This window comes from Carcharhinus amblyrhynchos, chromosome 3, assembly GCF_965287045.1.
Source record: "Carcharhinus amblyrhynchos chromosome 3, sCarAmb.v2.hapA, whole genome shotgun sequence".
NCBI lineage: Eukaryota > Metazoa > Chordata > Chondrichthyes > Carcharhiniformes > Carcharhinidae > Carcharhinus > Carcharhinus amblyrhynchos.
Genome location: NC_137326.1, coordinates 19,564,843 through 19,577,316, shown reverse-complemented (window position 1 = coordinate 19,577,316; position 12,474 = coordinate 19,564,843). Strand labels below are relative to the sequence as shown.

General features: G+C 42.9%; 1 protein-coding gene across 9 annotated transcripts in view; it reads right to left on the bottom strand.

The window, feature by feature from the left end:
- atp2b2 (ATPase plasma membrane Ca2+ transporting 2) overlaps positions 1-12,474 on the bottom strand; it is an 830,803-nt gene that overhangs the window by 47,889 nt on the left and 770,440 nt on the right. The gene's annotated exons all lie outside the window — the stretch shown is intronic.

Genomic DNA, 12,474 nt, shown 5'->3' with positions numbered 1-12,474 from the left:
CTTCTGTCTTATAAGAACATAAGAACATAAGAAATAGGAGCAGGAGTAGGCCATCTAGCCCTTCGAGCCTGCCCCGCCATTCAATAAGATCATGGCTGATCTGTCGTGGCTCAGTTCCACTTTCCCGCCCTCTCCCCATAACCCTTAATCCCCTCTCTTATCAAGAACCCATCAACCCGCTTCTTAAAAATATTTAGCGAGGCAGCCTCCACCACTTCAACGGGCAGAGAATTCCAGAGATTCACCACCCTTTGAGTGAAGAAGTTCCTCCTCAACTCCGTTCTAAACCGCCTCCCCTTTATCTTGAGGCTGTGCCCCCTAGTCTTACTGTCTTTTTTGAGCGGGAAGAGTCTCTCCACCTCTATCCTATCCATCCCATTCATCATCTTATACGTCTCAATGAGATCTCCCCTCATTCTTCTAAACTCTAACGAGTACAAGCCTAGTTTATTCAGCCTCTCCTCATAGCTCAATCCCCTCAACTCCGGTATCAGCCTAGTAAACCTCCTCTGCACTCCCTCCAGGGCCAAAATATCCTTGCGCAGGTGCGGCGCCCAAAACTGCACACAGTACTCCAGCTGCGGCCTCACCAATGCCCTATACAGCTGCAGCAAGACCTCCCTACTTTTATATTCAATCCCCCTCGCTATGAAGGCCATATGACAGATATATTATTCTTTCCTCCCTCCGTACTTGCTGCAAGCCTCTGCATTTTCAGATTTTGATGGAAGTTGACCAATCTCATGCTTTGGATGGGATTTTACAGCCTCATTCATCCCAAAACTGTAAAATCCTGCCTGAGGTCAACGGACTTTCTCATGGTCCGTCCCTCATGTGTGGCGGACGGGACAGTAAAATTCCAGCCGTAAACTTTGCTTCTCACTCCACAGCCCTGAGGTGCTGCGTATTTACAGCACTTTGTGTTTTTATTTCAGCCACCGCAGAAATTTGCTTGTGTGAATTACAAAGGGTAGACATAGAGAAACTGTTCTCACTTTTGGCGGCTTTTGATAGGGGTTGTAGCCATAAGGCATTCACCAACAGAAGGAATGAAGAACTTAGGAACTTATTTACAATGTGGGCTAAGAATGTGGAACTTGCTGCCACGTGGACTAAAGCAAGAGAGGATCATGTAAAGGAAGGCTTGATCTATACACAAGAGGAGGGAAATAAAGAAATGTGGGTGAAGGATAGGGACAGGTCATTAGACTGGGAAATGGTTCATGTGGAGAATAAACACCAGTACAGACTAATTGAGCAGGAATGCCAGTTTGTACACTCTAGATTCTGTGTAGAGTAATAGAATCAGTGAATACCTACAGTGCAGAAGGAGGCCATTCAGCCCATCGAGCCCACAGCGACAACAATCCCATCCAGGCACTATCCCCGTAGCCCCACATATATACCCTACTAATCCCCCCGACATTCCCCTAACACCAAGGAGCAATTTAGCATGGCCAAGCAACCTAACCCGCACATTTTAGAGTGGAATTCTCTTTGATGAATGTTTTCTTCAAAGAAATCCAGTTGGGATGATATGACCGCCTGGATTTTCCAATAGTAATGATGATGAAACTGTCAGTGTTTGTGATTATTACCACTAGTGAAAGTGACAGCAATTTCAGGAGTCCATTCATGTGCAGAATAACATAATATCCAGAAGTCGCTGTCATTGTGTCGAAGCTTCTCTGGATGATAAACGGCTGAGGAACTCTTAAACTGCAACCGTGGAAATAAACTGAATTGACAAAAATATCCATTCTTTTAGATTCCTTGTAAAAACTGTTTAGAACGTGTAGCTAGGTTTGCAACACCATTCTCACTTCCTCATTACTGCTGAACACCCTCACTGACACTGGAAATCCCATTTCACAATTGTGGAATGTCAAATTCTCCACAACGGTTAAAGAAAAGATTTTAAAAATCTTTCTCGCAAGGGTTGCCTTTATTTTATATCTTCATTTAGCATGTATCTCAATCCTATTATAGTCATTTATTTCACTTGCTGAAAATTGAAGGATATCAATTGCTTTTAGTCACCTTTGGTTTTGATTTGATTTAATTTATTATTGTCACATGTATTGGTAAACAGTGAAAAGTATTGTTTCTGGCAAGTTATACAGTACATAGGGGCGAAGGAAAGGAGAGAGTGCAGAATGTAGTGTTACAGTCATAGCTAGTGTGTAGAGAAAGATCAACTTAATATGAGGTAGGTCCATTCTGCAGCAGGGAAGGAGCTGTTCTTGAGTCGGCATTTCTGGTATCTCTTGGCACCAGATATAAATGGTAATCTGGAAAAACAACACCACAGAGATCACTCAGGGCAGAATTATTCCCATAATTGGTCAGAGTGCCAGCCTGACAGAAACTTGGCGATTTTGCGCCGGGGTTTGTTCCTGGCAGTTTCCCCCTCGTTTGAATCTCATTATTCTGAAACTGTTGTAAACCTCGCCAATGTGACATCATGTCAGCGAGGTCTGAATAATATTCAGTGAGGGGGGGGGGATCATGTGGTGGGAAGGCCCGTTAATAATATTAAAATTTATTAAAATGCATGTAAACGAGATTCCCACCCTCCTAGGTCTTTGTTGGTTGTTTTCTTTGAAGTCAGTGCCATCATTTCACCATTGGCTGCAAAACTTGGCCAAACTTTTGGTTTCCCTTATAAAAAGTAGTGCAATCATCGCTAGTTCTTTTTGGTGATAGGTATAATGAAATTGATAGGACAATAAGGAGGTTAGCCAAGGCCATTATCATTGTTACAAGGAGTGACAAATTGTTAACAACGTAAAAAGAATGGTTAAAAAAAGCTTCAAGTTGAAGGGAGAGGCTTGCACAAATGTAATGAAAGTGGAAATCTGGCAGATTGGGATAATTTTAAAAAAGTAACAGAAGTTTACAAAGCAAGTAAAAAGGATGCAACAAAAAAAACATGAATATAGCTTGGAAAATTGTCAAAGTTAACAGTGTAAGTTTTTATAAATAGCTTAAGAAAAAGAGTCGTAAATATTCATGGAAGCAGATCTTGAATCTGTACAGTATGGAAATAGGCCATTCAGCCCACTGAGCCTGCACCAATAACAATCCCACCCAGGCCCTATCCCCATAACCTCATACAGCCATCCTGCTTATCTCCCTGTCACTCAAAACCAATTTAGCATGGCTACTCCACCCAACCCACACATCTTTGGACTGTGGGAGGAAACTGGAGTATGCAGAGGAAACCCACGCAGACACAGGGAGAACATGAGACTCCACACAGACAGTGGAGCCAAGACCGGAATTGAACCTGGGTCCCTGGCACTGTGAGACAGCAGTGCTAACCACTGTGCCACCGTGTCACCCAGACACAGGTCAGACTATAATAGATAATAAGGTACATGTAAACTTGTTAAATTAATAGTTTGCATCCAAGTTCACAGCGCAAAGCACAAAATACCAGCAGTAGAAAAGGTGATGAACCGAGAAAATGTAACACATGCAAAAAATATTATTGGAGAACACGAGTCTTAAGGTAAACAAATCTGTGGGAGCTGTTGGCTTCCACCCACAAGCGTTAAAAGAAACAAGATGAAAAATTGCAAGTTCTTTTGTGATTGCTTTCCAAGGCTCTTTAAATTCAGTAATTGTGTGATACGATTGGAAAGTTTTAAATATCACGTCAATATTTAAGATGGTTGGTGGGGGAGACTTGAGGGGAGGAAAAGAGAAACAGATTATTGAGAGGTCTCTCAGGTATGGAAATGATACCAGAATATATTATCAAGGATAGGGGTCCCACTTTAACCTTGGAAGTGCTCATTTTGTGGGGAGGAAGCCTGGAAGGACAGGTTTCCTTCAGATTGTGCTGAATTCAATGGCCGGCCCTGATTATCATTTTTACCACCAAATCCTGGCTGCAACTGGAGAGAATAATCATCGAATCCCTACTGCGCAAGAGGAGACCATTCAGCCCATCGAGTCTTTACTGACCCTCTGACAGAGCATCCTACCCAGAATCACACTAGGATAACATCCCTGTAACTTTACACATTTATCCCACTGACCTCCTAGACTACACATCTTGAGACACTAAAGAGCAATTTAGCATGACCAATCCATCTAACCTGCACATATTTGGAGTGTGGGAGGAAACCGGAAAACCCAGATGAAATCCATACAAACATGGGGAGGATGTGCAAACTCCACACAGACAGTCACCCAAGGCTGAAATCAAACCTGGGTCCTTGGCATTGTGAGGTAGCAATGTTAACCGCTATGCCACAGTACCTCATTGAGCAGAGGGGAGGGAGGGATCGGAAAGCGGTGGGGGGAGAATGCGGGTGAATACTAGAGATGATTCATAGAATCCTACAATGCAGAAGGAGGCCATTTGGCCCATTGAATCTCCACCGACCACAATCCCACCCAGGCCCTATCCCCACATTTACCCTAACCAGTCCCCCTGACACTAAGGGGCAATTTAACATGGCCAATGCACCTAACCCACACTTATTTGGAGTGTGGGAGAAACCAGAGAAACTGGAGGAAACCCACATAAACACAGGGAAATTTGTGCAAATTCCACACAGTGACCCATGCTGGGAATCAAACCCAGGTCCCTGGCACTGTGAGGCAGCAGTGCTAACCACTATGCCGCCCTAAATCCAAATCTATGTGTTTGTGAGGGGTTAGAGGAAGGTTAGATGCTGGGGAAAGATCAAGGCTCTGAGTACAGGAGTGGGAAGATTGGAGGGGTTGGAGGATAAGGGGTGAGTCCAAACGTGACTGTTTGGAGAGGCAGTGAAGCTGGATCCAGTAGGGAAGTGGAATAGCATTTACAACTCATGGATGTAGCAGTCCTCACACCTCACTTTAGCTGGAGGGTTTCCTGAGCCGGTGGGCCCAGGTTAAATTTAAACAGTGGATAAGTCTGAAGCAGGCAGCATCATTATAATACAATAACTGACCAATTTGCCTCCTGTAAGTGGGCTGTTTGCCAATAGCCTCCATCACACCTCCGTTCAAACTGAAACTAGGCAGATTGGAATCGGCTTTCAGATTTTAAACCTTTGCACATTCAACTCAATCCAAATCCATGTGTTTGTGAGGGGTTCAAACTATCCCCCAGAGTGATTAAGTAGGAGTTGATTACAGTCCCGGCCTGGATGGCAAAGGGTAGCTCATATCTGACTACCCTTTGGAGGAGGTCACTAACAAAGTGCAGGGGAGAGTGTCCACAGTTGTTGCCCATATAGATTGTCAAGAGGCAATTGATAACATTCTCCATAAGAAGTTATTAGCAAAAAGGAGAGCAGATGAAACTAGGGCAAGCTTGTGACATGGACTGGTAATTGGTTGCAAGTTAAGAAGGTAGAGGTTAAGGTTAAAGGAAACATACTCACATTGGTAAAATGTCACAAGTGGCATCCCTCAGTGTTCTGGGACCTCAGCCTTTCGCCAGTTACTTCACCGGTTTGGATGAAAGAGTGGAGAGCTAAGCACCCAAGTTGGCAGATGGCACGTGGGACTAACAGTGAGTTTGTCGAGAGGACCAAAAAGTTACAAAGGGACAGAGGCCAAAGAAATGGGTGGTTAAGAACTGTGTCAGATGGAATTCCATATATGGAAATATGAGGTAATCCAGTCTAGAGGGAAGGACTTGAAACTGTTGGGAAGCAAAGTGATTTAGGTATCCAGGTACAAACAAATCATCAGAAAGGCCAATGCAATATTATCTGACAAGACTTGGAGTATAAAGGAGTGGAAGTCACATACAGTTCTGATCAGATCCCATCTGGAAATTCTGGTCAGTTCTTGGAACTGCACCTGAGGAAAGGTATTTTGACCATGGAAGGAATATAGTGCCAATTTACCAGAATTCAATCAAGGGATCTGGGGTGGAAGGCGAGATCAGGTCTGATCAAAATGAATGGTGAAGCAGGCTTGAAGGGTTGAATGACTCCCGCCTGCTTCTCGTTTCTATGTTTCTATAGTGGGGGCTTAAAAGGTTAAATTATCAGGGGGGATTGCATAAGATTGGGTTGTACTCCCTTGAGTTTAGAAGATTCTGAGACTTTCAGACACAGAGGTACATTAATCTCAAGAGCTAATAGCCACAAATCCACATGGACAAGTTGAGGTTCAACAATACTCGAGAAACGGGTACATTTAATAAAGAATGTTCACACTGGGATCAGCAGGATGTCCAGAACTACAAATAGAAAGGAGGTAAAAGTTAATAGTGTTGGTTTGAACCTTTGGGATTAGGATTTGGATTACAGAATCAACCATGATGTTTTGCCTCCTATCTACCTTCCTTACTTTGAGAAAGATAATGGGAGAGAACAAATTGTAGAATGGCCATGTTTCTCTTTTTTGGTAAAGAAACACAAAGCCATTTCAGATGTGCCAGATTAACTTATGGCACCAGCATATCTTAACTCTTTTTGACCTTTCCCTTTTATTCTTGTGAATCCAGGTTGTGGATGTAAAGAAGGCAGCAGTTGTGGTTGGCGGCAGAAACGATTCCGTACAGATATGCATCTGGAATCACACAATGTCCTCTTGCAGCAGATTTTAAAGTAAGTACATTTTATAATTCAGATAGCGTACGAGCCCGCAGGACGAAAACTTATGTGGTAATATTCAGAGAAACGTCACACCTATAGGGGCAACTTCTATGTGGTTTGTGCCAATAATGAGAAAAATGTGTTATTTACAACACAGAATGGAAGGTCACAAGGCACCAGCTACAAAAATAGGCAGGAAACAGCACTGTTTTCCCACTGCTGCACTGACCTCATTAACGGCATGTGGAGAAAAATGAATGAAGGAGAATGGATGTTACAAAGTCATAACTTTCAATGTCACAGTACTCATGGTTTATACATAGTCATTTGAACAGAAGAGAACAGAACTGCAATGATGAATATATTGAGCTCCATATATATTCATACAATATATATTGTGTATATTATATATGGAAAAAAAAGCTGTGATAATGATTGAGAGTTCCTGGAGTAATTTCAAAATAATAAAAACTTAATGAGGGTTTAAATTAAAAATCCCAAATCTTATGACTGAAATAGAGCTTAACAAGTTACCTCATAGGCCAAGTTGAAGCAACAAATTGAGCAAAAGGATCCGATTCCCAAGAGCCAAACTCGACACGGATATATAGGCCATCAGAGTCTTCTCGCAAAGTATACTTATTACCATTCCAATCTACTTTTACATGCACCAACAAGAAGGAGCTCGAAACTGATGTGTACTATCCTGTTTTGTGCCTACCACTCAGTCAAATAAAGTCCAACGTGAGGGGCAATAAGTGTATTTATGCTTCTGGCCAGAGGTGGATCATCTGCCATATTAGATAAGGGCAATAAATATAACCTTTATCCACAACTGGATCAGGCAGTGGACTATTTACACATGCAAATAAGAGCCCCAAAAGCCAGTCCATCAGCTGCTCTCAACCAAGAGGGCAGATAGTTTATTTCAACGTGGAGTCAGGAAGAGCACTGTCCCATTAAAGGGATTTATCGCCTTTGCTCCAATGCCACCCATGTACCTAACGTCACCCTCACCTGCCATTTGCCCAGATCCTTGTCCTGACCGCCAATGGCCACCACTCCTAGGCCTAAACTCTCAATCCCCCGTGAAACCCGATGACCAGCTTCACATCAATTCCTTCTCTATCATATGCTTTCTATTCACTTTGTTAATGATCACTTTAAACTGATAATTCTTTACTGCTGACTCCTTAATCAGACAAAATAGTCTTGGTCAATTCATTCTGTCAAAACTCTTCCATAATTTGAAAGTCCTTTACTAATTCTCCTTGTGGACTTTCCTTTGCAAGTGAGACAGTTTTTTTTTAGATATCCTATTCAAATACAAAATGGTGTTAATTTCTTTCACAGTTGTGCTAAAAATCCCAATTTTACAATTGATAATGAGGAATATAAGAGCAGGATTGGAGATAGGAGCAGAAGCACATTGAGCCCCTTAACCCCCACCCCTGCTCCATCATGTAATGAGATCATTGCTGATCTGCCTTTGGCCTGAAGCTCACCTTCCTCTCTGCCCTCCAGAACCCTGGACTCCCTTGTCAGTCAAAATTCTAACACAGCCTTGAACATATTCAATGACGCAGCTTCCACTACTGTCTGGGGAAGTAAATTTCAAAGGTTAATGACCTTCTGTGAGAGAGAAAAAAATCCTCCTCATCTTCATATTAAATCTTCAACCTTGTTGATGATCATTCTGAATTGGCCTTAATACCAGTCTGGTAATTAAAATTATTTTACTCAGCAAGGAGTAAATGCTGCAAATTTTGATGTTAGAGAAACCCTTCAGGCATCTGGTTCCCCCTTCATAATGTTGGTATGATGAGCATGCATTCATTAATGTATAAAGAGTCTGGACATTGGTAATGATTCAAAATGTTTAAATGTAGACTCAACTATCAGTGACAGCAAACACAGTGTAGTCATACTATATACTATATATCATATCATAGTACTCGGGAGTCCAGGGCTGTGAGGGTTAACGTGGGACACTTTTTTATTCATTCGTGGGACATGGGTGTCGCTGGCTGGCTCACATTTGGTGCCCATTCCTAGTTGCCCATGGAGGACAGTTGAGAGTCAATCATATTGTTATGATTCTGGAATCACATGTGAGCCAGACTAGGTAAGGACAGCAGATTTCCTTCCCTAAAGGACATTACTGAACTGGGAAACAGTACTGGCCATCTTATGATCTAGAGATTCAGATGGGAGTAGTAGTGTGGTAGTGAGTGTGGCAAAGTTGGCATGAAGGTAGCACCTAGTTAGGATTATATCCTGTATGTAAGTATATGCTACTAATGAACACTTATTGTTGAACCATACAATATCTAGGCATCTTCATGAGATAACTCACAGCAATACAACAAAGGTAAAGGACCTCAAAATCTGTAACAGTGAAGAAGTAAAAAAATTTCTCTCTAACCAGAGAGAAGTGTGTCTAACTTGAAGATCCTAAGCTGGAAATTTCCAAAGAAATTCCATTGCAGGGGTGCAGGCTGAAAGGCAGATCATTTAGGTGTATAAAAGGATAACAAAGCATGTGGACTGCAGGACCTGATTGAAAGCAGAGACAAGGAACGTAGCCAGATCATAAACAGGATAGCAACCCCCCAAAAAAGGCTGAAATAAGCTTTTACATTTGGCACAATAATCAGTTAACACTGGCAGACCGATTGTTTACTGAGCGCTGCTTAGAAATTCTAAGTCGACTCCATAACACATGGCGACAACAGGTGAACGCAGAAACAAAATTTGCAAGTTAGAGCAAAAAATTGATTCTCCAGGAATGCAATTGGCTGGTCAAAACGAATTGTTCAAAAGATTTTCAGCAGAGTCATGGAAGTTTAAAATGATCTGTAATCATAACAGGAGCCAGTCAAATCCTGAGAAGCATGGGAAGAAAACAAACCTTAAAGTCATATTCCCCATGCTGAAAACCGTCTGAATGGTAAATCATCACTGCCAGACCAATTAAGGCAGATGGGAAGGTCAGACCAGATTGGAAACTGAGTGTTATAGAGAATACGATTCTTAAGATACATGATAGCATCAGCCTTGAATGAGAAGACAGAGGTTGCACAAGTGAATTTGCGACTATATTCAGTAGGTCCAACAGACAATGACATAAGTGCCAGACAAGGAATGACGGGGAGCGAGATAGCTTAACCTTGGATTCGGACATAGCTCGGCACAATATCGAGGGCCGAAGGGCCTGTACTGTGCTTTACTGTTCTATGTTAAGGAATAAATGCATCTTCCAATAACTTTGAAGAAATTATGAAGTTTTTGACACCTACTTTAAGCTAAGAAACAATGACATTCATAAGTGAGCAAAATTTAACAAGAGTGCCCAAAAGCCACAGGTAACTGTCGGCACTTTCAGAAATGAGTTATACAGATCGGCTGAAGGCTGTAACTATGGTGACCTTAATGGGAATGGCTGATGATATTCTTTTGGAAGTACTCCAATTTAAAGAAGATCTGACTTTGGAAAAATCCATCCAAATAGTCAATCAGATGCACGGGTGGCAGAATGGTTAGCACGGCTGTTCAGAGCACCAGAGGCCCGGGTTCAATTCTGGCTTTGGGTCACTGTCTGTGTGGAGTTTGCCCATGTCTGTGGGTTTTCTCTGGGTGCTCTGGTTTCTTCCCACAGTCCAAGATGTGCAGGTTAGGTGGATTGGTCAGTTGCCCTTTAGTGGCAGGGGGACTAGCAGGGTAAATACGTGGGGATACAGGGATTATTGTCAGTGCGGCCTCAACAGGCCAAACTTCCTTGACCAAACTCTCCAACAGTGCAACATTTCCAAAAAACTGATGCCAGCCCGGTTCCACTGCAACTGTTTGATCTTCAGCATCACTTCAGCACCTGGGATCTTTCAGTGCCTAAAAGGAGTCATCTGCCATGCAAATGATGTCCCTGCCCATGGTACAACCGGGAAGAAACATGACAGTAGACTCACAGCTGTGTGGAAAAGCAGGATTGATGCTGATTGATACTGCAAATTATCCAAGACCTCCATTCACTTCTTAGGTCATATTGTGAGCACCAAGGAATCCAACCCTGTCATTCATTCCAGACCACCAAAGACCCCTGGACATGATGAGCCAGTTGGTGAAATTTCTGCCCACCTGGCACAGGTTGCAGAGTATTGGCAACACCTTCTCAAAAGGTCCAAGCATGGTGGTGGGTACACAGCAAGAGCACACAGTCTGTCAGATCAAAGATGTGCTGCTCTCACCAGATATTGTGGCGCACTGCAACATACCCCTGGCAACTACAGTCACAGCAGATATCCCATCAACAGGACTACATGTGGTCCTGTTCCAGGAGCAGCTGGATGGATGACCCCGACCAGAATATTCCACATCTAGGAGGCTGTTAGACGCAGAGATGCAGTATGCAGTTATTGAAAAAGAGGCGTTGGCAGTAACAGGGGCTCGAACTGTATTGTTGGACTGAGGATGATCATCACAACAGATCACAAGCCATTGATCTTATTATTGGATAAGAACTCACCAGGAAGTCCACAGAATTCAGAGATTTCCCTTGCATCTCTAGTGTGCTTTGAATATGAGACAGCGTGTGTCCAGGGGAAGGATCAAATGATTGCGGATACATTGGCCAGGGCTACAGTTGACTATCATGCGACACACAGGGCAAATTTTCACGCCGCCCTCGCCCCAAGATTGGAAAATCCCATCTGAGGTCAACGGCCCTTGGCATGGTCCATGTCCCACCCGCTATGATTCGCGTAGCAGGCAGGATGGCAAAATTCCGCCCATAATTTAATTGAGAAGCTCAATTTATATTGTTAGTTGGTGACAACACAACTACAGCGAGCTCCAAAATGCATCAACAAATACAACTGCAGCTAACACAAGACAAAGATTACATCCACATCTGTTAGTACAAAATTGGCCACTGCAGCAGTCAGTTGGCAATGTAATGAAAGTTTACTTTGAACGGCAGAAAGACTTCACTGCAATTGATGATCTACTAGTGTATGATCAGTGGTTGGTCATTCCCGTCTCATTCTTGGCTGGAGATCTTACAATGAATCTACCAAGGTCACTTGGGCATCAGAAAGTGGAGAGTACGGGCTCAGTCTGCAGCATGGTGGCTGCGTATATCAATTTTATACTGTCAGGATGTGAACTGCACATTCCAGTCCCAAGGGAGCCTCTTACCTACAGACAGTTTATTACCAGGCCATAGGTAATAGATATATTCATATCCAATGATTGGTGATTACTCCCCTCAGTATGTCAAAGCACAGCAATTATACACAATGACCCCTCCTGCAGTCATTACTTCATTGGAAGAAGCCTTTGTTATCCATGGCATCCAGAGCCAGGTGGTGTCTGACAAGGGTCCACAACTCGCTAATTCATACTTCACTCATTCTGCCAGGAATTATGCATCTCAACATCTCACCAGTTCCTGAGAGGATCCACAATCTAATGGTGCAGTAGAATGGGGAGTTTGCACTATTAAAACCTGCTTGAAGCAAAATGACTACTTTCCACTACCACATGGAATAGCTCTATTAGAACTGCTGATGGGCAGTAGATTTCACACTCAACTTTCCATGCTGCTGAAAGAATGAATCTCAGGGTTGCAAGTCAAGGACTATCAGAAGGTTCAGGACCAAGAACAGTCCTATAGATAGTGACAAGCTTCTACTTACAATAGGAGGTACTGCACTAGAAACCTGCCCAGGTTAAACAGAGGCAAGAAGGTTTGGATCAGTGACCATGAGCAGTTGTCATTGTCCTGAGTGATGAAGATTAACTATGATCTTAATTGCCACATTCGCCAGGAGGCACAATCAGATGGAACAGGAGAGGTCTTCTCCTCACTCCCCATGGCAAACCTCCTATCAAACAGTTGAGTTAACACCACGTAGAAACCCAAATA